General features: G+C 49.4%; 1 long non-coding RNA gene across 1 annotated transcript; it reads right to left on the bottom strand.

Moving 5' to 3' along the window:
* Nucleotides 1-4,038: 4,038 nt before the first annotated feature.
* On the bottom strand, nucleotides 4,039-10,479 carry LOC149339881 (uncharacterized). Its single transcript, XR_016283828.1, has 4 exons — nucleotides 10,319-10,479; nucleotides 9,804-9,946; nucleotides 9,608-9,661; nucleotides 4,039-4,431 (listed from the first exon to the last, which is right to left on the bottom strand). It is a non-coding gene; the product is annotated as an uncharacterized LOC149339881 (long non-coding RNA).
* Between the last annotated feature and the right edge of the window lie 1,684 nt (nucleotides 10,480-12,163).

Genomic DNA, 12,163 nt, shown 5'->3' with positions numbered 1-12,163 from the left:
AAATTTTCTCAAGGCTGCAGTGTTGGACAAACTTCTGCATCCGACTGTACGTATATTAAATTAAACCAGACGATGCTTGCCAATGTTTTGCGACCGCGGCTGCTCAGTTTTACGCGGACATTATTTCGGAAAGCTAGAGAAGTGACTAGGAAAATTTTCACCAAAACGTCTTCAAACCACTCCTGATCTGCTCTGCTTCTTATATTTAATCTCATTCTCTACTTTTTCCTACCTTCTCACGGGTTATCAGATGTGATATAGTATGACAGATACATTGGACGTTGAACCTATGCTTGGATCTGGGCAGTCACCACAACGACAGGCACCTCAAGATATCGAGAGCACTTTCCCTTGTAAGACCTGGCTACATACGACACTTTTTGGCACTATTTCTGTTTTATAGCTTTGTTTCCTTCTTCAGTTGCCATTTTTCGCATGTGTGATGTAGCGTCTGCTGGGTCAGACGGCCGGTACTCTCGGCAGATGCGCCGGCTCCTGAGTCGTTTCGAGTTACCGATGCCGGAGCCAATCTTCATGGCATCGCTTAGACTGTCGCGGTGAACGCTAGCTCTGAGGCTGTCACTCTGTATTTAGCGAAACTGACTCATCTGCAGTGACAAGCGCTGGCGCGCTGTGTGCGTGCAAAGGTTACACTTGCGACACTTCTTTCATGCAGAGTGCAAAATTTTGGTCTTTGTTTACTTATATGATTATTATGTATTCATTTGTGGCCCTGCCAGCACTCTCCACGTAAGTAAACACGCGTAAATACTCATTTGGAAACAAGATGGCTACCTTTGCAAATTGTCCAGTGCACATACTCCGTCTATGGTATGAGTGTCCGTTCGTTTCGGTTTTTCTGGCCAACAATTGAAAAAAAAAGTTTTCTGCGTCTGCGCTAACTAGTGCTCTTTAAACCTCCCGGTGGTGGCTTTTTATTTTTTATGTTTTCAGTTGAAACGACAAGTATCCCCGGCAGCAGGCAAACGTAGAGACAGTGGCTTTAAAAAGACCGCCCTAAAAGCTCCAGGCGCAAGTATGTTTCCGAAGCAGAATGCACTGCTTCTGCGCGAGCGGCATTTTCTGACAAATGCCATAAACTGCGCACTGCATAAAAAAGCCGCGTCCAAAAACAGCTTATATAGTCGCTTTTTTCTTTCTCTATTTTTTTTTTCATCTTCTTTGTGTGCCTGCGTATTCAGCTGTTTCGTGCTGCCTGAAATACAAAAAGTGCTGCCCCTTTAAAAAAAAACTGCAGTAGCGGTAAGCCATCAGCTTTTTAGAACAATGCAGTAAGTGGCCCGAGCGTGGAAATACGGTTTCCAAGATTTTATTTATTTTTTTTATGACTAGTGTTCTGAAGTGCCTCGTGAAGATCCTCCGACGGCAGTATTTCGTAAAGATTCTTTTCTCCAACCATTCTTCTGCCTTTTTAATGATTGGTCAGCACCAGCTTTGTGTCGGCAAATTAATTTCTTGCTAACAGACGTCAAAGGCGCCATGGGCATCAACAGCTACAGCACAAAAGAATCGACCTAGAAAAAAAGTTCAAAATACTCCTCCTGAACACAGTGGTGAATACCTGTATCAATGTTGCATTCGTGCATTAATATAACGATGACGGTCTGCGTCGTGTTCTAGACTGCCTTAATACTCACCCACCGCAGATTTAAATATGATTGCCAACGCAAGTCTTGCACACAGTGCTAAAATATTTTTAACCTGGCCTCTTGTCCGCGCGGAAGGAGCCATCTCTCCGTGATGCTATGAGTAAAGAATGCCGGCACCGCGAACGGAAAAAATCTAGTGGCTTTTATTCCACGCTCCGCCCTTCAGAAAATATAAGTTGCAGAAGTGACGCGGATCAAAACGTGCGCACTACTTTCCACGCAAAACAACGACGGTATAATTCCGCTCTTAAATACAGCTAGTGGAGTTCAATGTCGGTGCACATATTAAAATCAAGCCAAGAGGTTAATATTGGAGTAGTACTCATTTCTTGAGTGCTTGACAACACAGAAGTCCTAGGCACAATGCGAGGATGCTGAGATCTTTCGAGGCACGATCGTGAGTCACCTGCTACTCAAGCGGCATTTCGCCGGTGAACTTAGAAATACTGCACATGCAGACAACCAGTCTAATATGAAGTTAAAGCACACAACTGTCCAACCTTCAATCGTACCTGCTTCCAATGCTCTACAATGTTTCACAATGAGTTAAGCCACCACTTGGTTTTATTCACCAACAGATGACACAGACAGTCGCCGTCCGAAATTTCTGGATATGTAACACCTATGCATGGCATTTACTTTTTTGCATATAAGAGACTTCTCTGGTTCATTTGGGCTCCAGAGTTGGAGACATCTTGAATATGACCTCCGTTCAAATTCTGTGATTCTGCACCTGGAATCACACGCAGCAATTCGTTTCATGTCTCGTTTCACGACGGCCCTTGCCCCGTGCCCTTGCCCAACGAGCCCGCAACAGCTACATGGTTTCCATAAAATAAAATGAACACGCACAAACGGGGCAGAAGCAGAGAAAAACAAACGACATGCTTGTCTTCATCTGCTGCTCTCCCATCTGCGTGCGCTCTTTTTCTTATGGTGAACCGTTCCCAGCTCGCCAAACTGGTCATACATGTGGGCTCCAAACTCACCAGCAGCAAAACGAATACGTTCTCGGCGAGCATAACTACAAATGGGCTTCAAAGCCTCGACGTGCGTAAGCGGGCCGCGCGTGTGCACCCAGGCACCGAGGCATCGTAAGCGGAGTGGTATTGTACCGCCATCTGTTGGGAGCTCGACGATTGGCGCTATTTGAAACGCTCGGCGGCGAGGATTTCTTCGGCTGCCGCCAGGTTGGCCAGGTTGCGCACTCCGGGGAGCGTACATAGCGTACACCTCCATGGCGTACACAGTGCCCGCTCCTTTCGTTTCTCGTTATTCATGTAGTGAGCATTCCAAGCATCGCAGTGAAACTTGACGCGCGGGCGTAAAAAAAAAAAAACTACATACCAGGCTTTGTTCCATACCTTTAAGGGTTTACAACCGGACTCTACGTCATCTTTCACCGCAATACGTCGAAACAAGCACCGAGCCTTCAACTTGCCGTCGTCTTCTCCAAATGGACGACTGAAAAAACGCTCCTTACTTTATACGCTCGTCATGATTCCATGCATAATCCTGCAGTAATGCTTGCGCTTAGTACGAAGCAGGACATGCATTGTACATCAAAAACAAGGTGTGTAATGTCACGTTTTACTTATTCAGGGAATGCACAACGAAACAGAAGCGAAGCCGTCCCTGCGCTGTGACGCGCTAAACGCACGAACCAGCCATTTATTAGCGCGCAGTATGGAGTAGTATTTTCACTCGACTAAGTATGCGTGCAGCCAACTCCTGGCCGTACAAAATGTGGAGGCTACCTGAAGACCATTGTCCTTAACCATGACCTAGTAGAAGACGCGCGACGTGGGGTAATGAAGCCGTAATCGCTTAGCCCAATGCATGGTTTCATTTCTTCACAATATTGCCATCTGGCAGACTGAGTTTAAACCTCGCTCAAAGAAAATTGTTCACGAAAATTTTCATGTATGCGCAGCGTTCAAACAAGCAATGAATGATCGTGAGCAGGCCAATTAAGGTTGCCTTTTGATATACGGGACACATTTTGGCATCTCATGAGCATCATAACTTAGTCTGACCACTACATCAACTTAGAACTACGTCTATATAAATATCTCTAACTTAATTGAGCGTTCTCTGCAGCCCTCATCATTTGCGAAAGTCCATCCAAAAGTTTAACAATTCGACCTCACGCAAGTTTCGGACGCAGTATAGCCAGCTGTTCCGCCCATGCAGCATTGTTACAGCTGTTTGCATCTATTATCCCCGCCACAGCAGCTCTTCCAATAGCAGGATAAAACTGTCAGGATACACGACGCACTCAGTTCAGAGCGTGTGAGAAGAGCGGGGTAAAATGACGGGAAAACATACAACAGACGCAGGGAAGAAACGTCTTTCTAGTTAGCCGTTATTTAACTCTTTGCCAGAAACACTTCACGCCGTGGTTTATCTATACAACAACGCTCGACAATCTGAATGCAGCACCAGATTCACAAGGTGAAGAGACAACCGTGGGAGCCGAAACATGGGGCCTTACTGAAAGAGTTACGTGGCACAGACTTCACCTTGTGCCTTTAGTACAAGTTTTATTACGTGCAACTAACACGTGTTGCCCTGATTAGTTTGCCCGAACACGTCCAGCCAGGGAAGCAAAAAATTATGTGGAAGCGGCCGCAGCAAATGGCTCTTCTTCCTTGCAAACGTTTTGGGAAGCGAGTCCTCTTAGTAGGGGACTTGCAACAAGCGCTTGGGGCTGCTGCCTGCGTTGCGACTTCTTGCCAGATCGCTGGAGCCCGACATCATCCTGCAAGTAGAAGCAGAGCGCATACATTAGGCCTACGCATAAGAGCGATACCTTCACCGAGAAATGCCAACACCAAAACAAAAGTAAGCACTTCCCCTCCCTGCACCTTATCAGTCGCATATTTTTTTCTTTCTTGCCCTACGTGGATCGCAGTAAAATTTCTATCACTTGTTAGTCATTGTGCCTTACATTGCGACAATAAAAAAAAAATGCTACCCTTACAGCAGGGGCGACAACACCCTTACAATATTACTATCGGAAAAGATGCGGGTTTCGTTTGATCGGCTTTTATGTGTCAAAGCAGCACTGTGGACTACGAAGCACATTTAGCGAAGGGCTTGGGATTAATTTCGCTGACTTGGAAGTTGTTCGGCGTACAACGCTATCTGAGTGCCCGCGCGTTTTTGTCATAGCGTTTCTCAGTAACACCTAGACGGAAAGCTGGCGCCGCCGTCTATGCGAGATTCTTAAAGAGCACATCATTCAACGCGGGAATGCCGAGAAAACAAGGTTTCTTATTTCGCTTGGCTACTGTTGGGCAAAAAATGGTGTATTCTGTTCCGATTCGCGGGGTGGGCCGCTGTAGACCACGATGCTCTTCTATGTGCGTAGGTGATATTATCTTCCTAGTGCGCTTTTCACTTATTCAACAAAATGAACCCGGGTTTCAGGCTAAGATGGTGTAGCGCCCGGCAACGCTATAAAGCGCAGGCGCTGCGATCGGCGTTCCCGCGACAGAAGAAAATAAAGAACGACAGCGCGTGCTCGGAGCGCACGCCCGGCACGCGCAGTCCGGAACTAGAAGCCTGCCACGCTGGTCGTCTCTGTCTGGTGCTCCGCTGCGACCCCGCTAAATTCTCAACAGTGGTGACCCGGCGAACCGTGCCTTCTATCGCAGCGGCGTTCCAGCATGGCGTACTGGCAGCACCCAAGTTTCGACCCGCCGCTCCCGGCGTTCCGGCCTGCAGGCGTCGGCGGGCGGTTCGCCCAACTGGAGGCTGCGATGTACCTGAACGGCATCACCATCCAGCCGTTCAAACACGAAGTCCTTTGTGACATCCTCCCGGCCGACCTCCTGCGTCGGCTCACCTACTCTGCTTTCGGCGGCCGGCCATACGATGAGCTGCGTGCGGCCGTCTTGGCGTACTTCGGCGCCTACTACGTTCCGCCGCCGCTCTACGACGCAGCGGACCCGTTTTCGCCGCCGCCAGCCTCTGGCCCTGCACCGGCCTCGCTCGCGCCCACGCAGCCTTCATCAGAACCCGGCCCGCCTCAGCAGCCCCTCGCCGCATCACCGCCACTCCCGTCCAGCGTCTCCAGCCCGGCTGTCTCTCTCGACGCCACACCAGGTGGGATCCGCACGAGCTCCGCCTCGCGTCCTGCTCCCACTACTCCTACCCGCGTCTCTGGCTCTGCCTCCTTGCGCTTCAGTGGCGTTGTCGCCAGAGCCTCCTGCAGCCAAAGACGACTCTACGGCAGCAGCCGTGCCGAGGCTTCCGGCATCTCCATCTACCTCGTCACTACCGCCAACAGCTCTGCAGGCCTCTTCTGTGAGGTTGACGCCGTCGCCCGCTGATGCTAAAGAGCCCTCGACAACGACCAAGCCTGCTTGTCACACCCCCAGCCCCTCAGAAGGTCCGCAGAGCACTACTCGTCATCAGGAGCAGGATGAGAAAGCCAACCCGATGACAGCTGTAACAGGCATGGCGGTTGCCACCAGCCCCACTTTGCCTGAAAAGGTTCCTGACCCGGTGTCAGCGCTTTCTCTCAAGCCCGACCAGTCCACTGATGTGGGCCCTTCTTGCTCCCCGCCGGTGTTTGCATCTTCAAAGCAGCTTGACACCGCTAGCTGGGCCGCCACCTCATGCCCATTCCCGGTGAGCCCATCTGTCCTTCCTATCGCGAGACGCGCCTGCAAGCCCCATCAGAGCCCTGTCGCTCACAATGCGCAACCCGCACCGCTTACCATGGCTCTCTGGGCATCTGCCAGCTTCGCAAGTGACTCTGCCTCCGCGACAGACGACATAGCCACCGAAGGTGGTGGCCTGCTTGCGGCATGGACGCGTTTGGGCGGGCCCCATCCAGCACTGCCTGTGGTCGGAGCACCAGCGCATCCCGTTCCTTTCGATGCTCATGTGCCGGACTTCTGCCCTACTTCTCCAACTAGTGCTACCAGTATCGAGTCGGCCATGGCTTTCCCGCCAGATGGCAGCCGCCCGTTGCTCACTCCGCCTACGCCTGCCTTGAAGTTGCTTCGCCGCCTCGAGCACCATCTGCCACACCCTCTGGGGCAACGCACTGCAAACGCTCGCAAGACTGGCCGCCAGTGTATCTTCAGGCTATCCTCGAGCGCACTGTCAGCCCTACCAGTTGCCGTCAATACTTGTTTCCGGCCATCCCGTCGACGTTTCCTGGGTGACTTTTCATGTCGGCTGCCGCTGTCATCACCATCCCCTTTATGCATCCCTCGCCCGTTGCGAAGCAGCCAGGCTCGTCCACCTGAGCCCGTGCACTCCACCCGACAGCTCTTCCCGGCCCCCGACATGAACTTACCGGACCTTGTAGCGACCCCGTGGGGACACTGTTACTCCAGCTGCCTGCTTGCCTGCCGTGGCTACTCCATCTCTGCCCCGTCGGCGCGTATATTTCGACGTTCCGTCTAGGCGGGGGGCCCTGTAGCGCCCGGCGACGCTATAAAGCGCAGGCGCTGCGATCGGCGTTCCCGCGACAGAAGAAAATAAAGAACGACAGCGCGTGCTCGGAGCGCACGCCCGGCACGCGCAGTCCGGAACTAGAAGCCTGCCACGCTGGTCGTCTCTGTCTGGTGCTCCGCTGCGACCCCGCTAATACCTAAAATGGAAACTTTCACAGCTGTTCTTCGAGGCGTGCGCGAGGAGAGGGGTATAGTTATAGCCGAACCTATGTTTCATGCCCAACAATAGTCAGGCCAAATACAAAACCGCACCGTTCCGGCACTCCTGCGTTTGTCTCTCTTTTGTACACGTTTTTTTGTGCTGTTTTCTTCCTGAATCATGAACCAACTAGCCCAAACTATAGTTTTTCTTGAGCATATTCCTGCGCCTCTCGTTGGTGGATGACGTGCAGTGCCGCCTGCTAAGAAACTCTATGACTTTCGCAATTCACCTTCGCTGTGACTCGTGCCCGGTAGCTGAACGTCGTGCCCCCTCAGTCATCGCGGCAGGTGTCAGTCAAAGACGCCAACTATACGGAGCTCGTTCACGCTAGACTGAATGAAAATTGTGTGCCACATGCTGCGTCGCGCGCTCGCAGTATATCTTTCAACAAGTTTCTTGAAGGGAAAGAGGTGCCGTAGTGGAGGTCTCCGGAATGATTTCGACCACCAGGGGATCTTTAACGTGCACTGACATCGCACAGCACACGGGCGCCTCTTGCGTTTCGCCTCCATCGAAACGCGGCCGCCGCGGTCGGGTTCGAATCCGGGAACTCCGGCTCGGTAGACGAGCGCCTTACCACTGAGCCACCGCGGCGGGTACAGACGGGGCCCTATGTGGTTTTGCATGTGGTTTTGTCCGTATGTGGTTTTGTCCGTACCCATGGGTAGCGTACCAATGAAGTTGAACATGAAACACCAACTAGGCCTAATGGCCGCTTAATTTTGCACGGTCCAGATAAGGAAGCCTCGGAGACAAATGAGCTGTACACCTTCGTGTGCAGCGGATGACGCTGTAACGGGTGCTTCAGGACTAATTTATCGTTGTTTTCAATATTAATATTACCTGAACTTTGATTTTATCTCTTAGCTCTACAAGAACTCTCAAAACTTCAATTTTGAGCCGTAGGAAAACAAAAGTGCTAAACATTTAGTTTTTAACCGTAGTACTGTTTTGATACGCAACGCGTGTTTAATAAAGTGTGAGTGCTGCAGAAGTTAACTTTATGTACGAAAAGGCAGAAAACCAGATTTGTTTACATCGTCTAGAATGGAGAGAAAAGATGGGTGTGGGTGTTTGTATGCATTATGCGGACTGTGACGTTTGCTCACACGTCTGTGTCACTGAATACAACCGTCGACTTATCTATGTAAAAATACAATAAAGGAAAATGCAAATTTTTAGCAATCACGAAAGCACAACATGTGCAGCGCGAACAGTACAAATATTATGAAAATAAGAGGACCAGAACAGTCGCACAGTTATATGATGGTCTCTTCGATACGCCAAGCTTAAAACAGAACCGTCCCCGGGCGGCAGCTCGGGACTGTGTCCGGATCGGAGGCAGGACCATGAGTGACGCATACAGGCAGCTCCAAGCTGCACAGAGCTGTCCCGGATCCGATGCGCTTAGTACATCGGTGAGACGCTAGCCCAACGCTGGCTCTCGACTTTACAGGGGAAACTGCATATTCGCTAGACCGCGATGCGGACCCTTTGTGGTATTTAATTACGTTTCGTGACATTAGACAGCTTCCTCTCGTCGAGAACACTCATCCCTTCGTCCCCGAGGGGCAGGAATCTCCCACAGCTGCATCGTCACTCATCGCACACTCAGCAGCGAGGCTACCAGAAACGAAACGAGCGCGAATTTGAATAGCTCGCAGCGGTGCGATGTGCGCCGAAAACATCGTTGAACAATGTTATTCACTCGCCCTTACAGTGGGTACTTAGTATTTCGAAATCAAGCTGAGCAGCGAAAAGTATTTAAGAGAGGAGTATTTAAGACATGCCGCAAGCAGCGCATACCGGGTCGTCGTCTGCTCCGTGTCCGATCCACTCCGAACGAAAAGGCGGGGCAATTAAGGAGAGTCCCCGCACTACCCTGAACTATCCGTTGGACGAAAAAGAGTACGTTTCGAAACAGTCAAACTGAGGGGCGGAGCTAACCTGGCAAATCAAATCGTGGATAGGGGTTCCGAGCAGCTTCGACCAGCCCAGGACGACAAATCGAAGAGACCAATAAAGAATAGTCACAGTGGAACTGGAAGATCGACCATTTCATTTCTTCAGTGCGTAGTGAGCGTTCTGTCTTGTTCTTCTCTGTTGTTTACTTTTCTTTTGTTTTGATCTAAGAAATTAAGTGACACAGTTCCGAATGCTCTGTTCAGCGTTAATGCAGCGCTGCTATTGGTCCTCTAGACATCCTCCAAGAAGTCGTTGATGTTTTCAAGACAGCGCACCCGACACGAATGTCCACTCACCTCCGTGAGCCGTAGCCGCTTGTGGTGAAAATTTTAGGCTGAGGTGCGTTGCTCCTGAAAAAAAAAAAGATGGAGTCAGGTTATTGACATTACCAAGCGTAACTAGGTCATCGAAACTGGATACAGCCGGATCACGCTGCCAGGTTAGTCCGAGCTGCCGTGTGGAAACATGCGTGACAAGTAAAGCCTCACTAACCTTTTGACGGGCTCCTTTCTGTCCTGAGCTCTCTTCAGCAAAAACTTTCGCAGCCACTGTTCGGCATCCGTGATGAGGGAGTAGAGGGAGAGCCCCAGCCACATGCCGATGTAGCCTCCCATGTAGCCGAACGCTTCGATCAGCTGCGTGCCAAGGCAAGGGGCAAGAATCATGGAAATGATCAGTGCGTTCACGACTAGGCCAAAAATGAGGCGCGTCAGTGGGATCGTCGGGAGGCAAAGAGAAAACGGGCGAAGATTGCTAGCAATCATGTCAGAGCCGCCTTGCCTGCTCCTATAGGCTATGTTTAAAGAACTCAGTTATTTGAAAGCAGCAAAATATTCGTCGTATACGAGACCAATCACGTTTCAGAGGCAGAAAGAGGTAGTTATACGTTCAGTCTTTTGCCACCTAAGTATGCGAGAGAAAATGAATAATGGCTTTTTACGCGCAAAAAGTTGCACTCTGTACTAAGCCCTGCTGAACATGCCAAAGATAGCCCGTAGTGGTCTTACCGTTAGCTTTGGCTGATACTCGAAGATTTTCTGCGAGTCAGAGGAAAACTTCACGTACACTGAGAAGGAATTCCTGTAAGATGAGGTCCATTATTGTCATATCGGTGCAAGATATGCATGTGTAGAACTGAGATGATTATATAAAGTACGAACAGTATGTTCATAGCGTGTGTCTACTTCGGAAATATTTGCTACAAAATAATACCTAACACTGAACCCAAACTACCCTGTTACAGTGCATATCAATCGGACGTACCTCTTTCTCGTTAACGCATAAAACTATTTTTCATAGCGCTGTTCTCTCGTTCTGGTTAACAGAAAACAATAATTAGAAGATTGGAGGGGCACTTAAGCTCCGCCTTTTGGGCATGACGAAATAAGCAATGAGTAAATTCCCACATATGCAGAATTGGTCATTTTCTACTTAAAATTAATAGATCCCTGGGGGTCCTCATTCCACTCATGGCGCAGTGGTGCAGTAGTAAAGCGATGCGCCTCTGCCCTGCGATGGCAGGTGCTGCCACCGGTAGGACTTGTACGGCCTAGATCTTGTAGATCTAGGACTTCTAGGAAGATCTAGGACTTGATCTTCCCAGCAACCTCTCGCGACCAATCATCAATTTAACTGCCACCTGCCACAGTGGGCAGTTTGCTCACTATCCGGTGGGCAGGTTGTGATGACGTCACAAGGTCACATGACCTAGGTGGCCCGCCTAAAACCTAGGTTGCTTCTCTTGGAATTTTTCGTTGATTTTTCGCCCACGCTCAACGACGCCGACGATGATGCCTGTTTATCTGCGACACGAGCTCCTTAACCTTATCTCTTTAAAAAGCAAGCAAACTTATCTAGCGGAATAAATACTTTCTCTGCACATGCCGCAAGCTATTCACGCCAACTTAAACGTGCAATCATGAAAAAGTTAGAGCCGTGTAATACAACCTGGGGCGAGTTAAATAAAATTCTGATCGGCTGTTTCATTTTTCTTCATATGAAGGTCATCTGCAGAGGCTTATCCAAGGAGACCGGCTAACGAGCAACAGATATGAGCGCAGAAAAAAAAAAATCCGCTCGTGAGTGCTTACCCGAACCGAATGCATTAACAGGAGTAAGCAAAGAATAAAATTCCTGACGGCAATGAGGCGGCGTAACGACAACAAAGAAAAGACAAGTTACTTACCTCTCCTTCTCTTTCTGAAAGGAAGAACAAAGAGGAGGTGATTAGGAGGCAAGAAGGCTGAGAACTTAAACTGAGGGACCGGAACGTGGCATGGGGGAAAGACTGAAGGAGAAGAAAACACTGTGCAAGCAACTTACGAGGCAAGTTTTTCAGCAGTGATGCAGGGGGACGTAAAGCGAGTTCATACCCGCGCCCCCGCAGAAGCCTAGACAAAGCCGTATTGAAACTTGTACTTTTGTTTTATCACTCGCAGAGTCCTTACACATGTTTACCAAGACCGTGTAGTTGTATGTTCGCTGCCATTTTGCTGGATATGAATTAATACGAATTGAAAATAAGTGTTCGTAACTAATGTTTTATAAAGTTGGTTCTGTTAAAGGTAATGTAGTACGTTGTCGCATGACACCCAGAATTATTTCTCCAGGTGCCTCTAATACGAAAGGGAGCGAAGTGTCAGCATTCAGATAATCATTACTCCATAATCATGCGTGACATGCACGCCTTTTCCAGTTTTCTAACTAGATTTTTTTTTCGTTTATAATTTCCAAACATCATTTTCAGTTTTACTAGAGAAATAACTGAAAATCTGTGTTCGTGCAAATTCGTTCCCTTTCATATTTTCACGTGGTGGCGACAACGTCGTGGAATAACAGACAAGTAGAGTAAA

Source organism: Amblyomma mixtum, chromosome 6, assembly GCF_055824585.1.
Source record: "Amblyomma mixtum isolate Tamu chromosome 6, ASM5582458v1, whole genome shotgun sequence".
NCBI lineage: Eukaryota > Metazoa > Arthropoda > Arachnida > Ixodida > Ixodidae > Amblyomma > Amblyomma mixtum.
The sequence above is the reverse complement of the archived record's forward strand: the minus strand, read 5'-3'. Positions and strand labels throughout refer to the sequence as shown.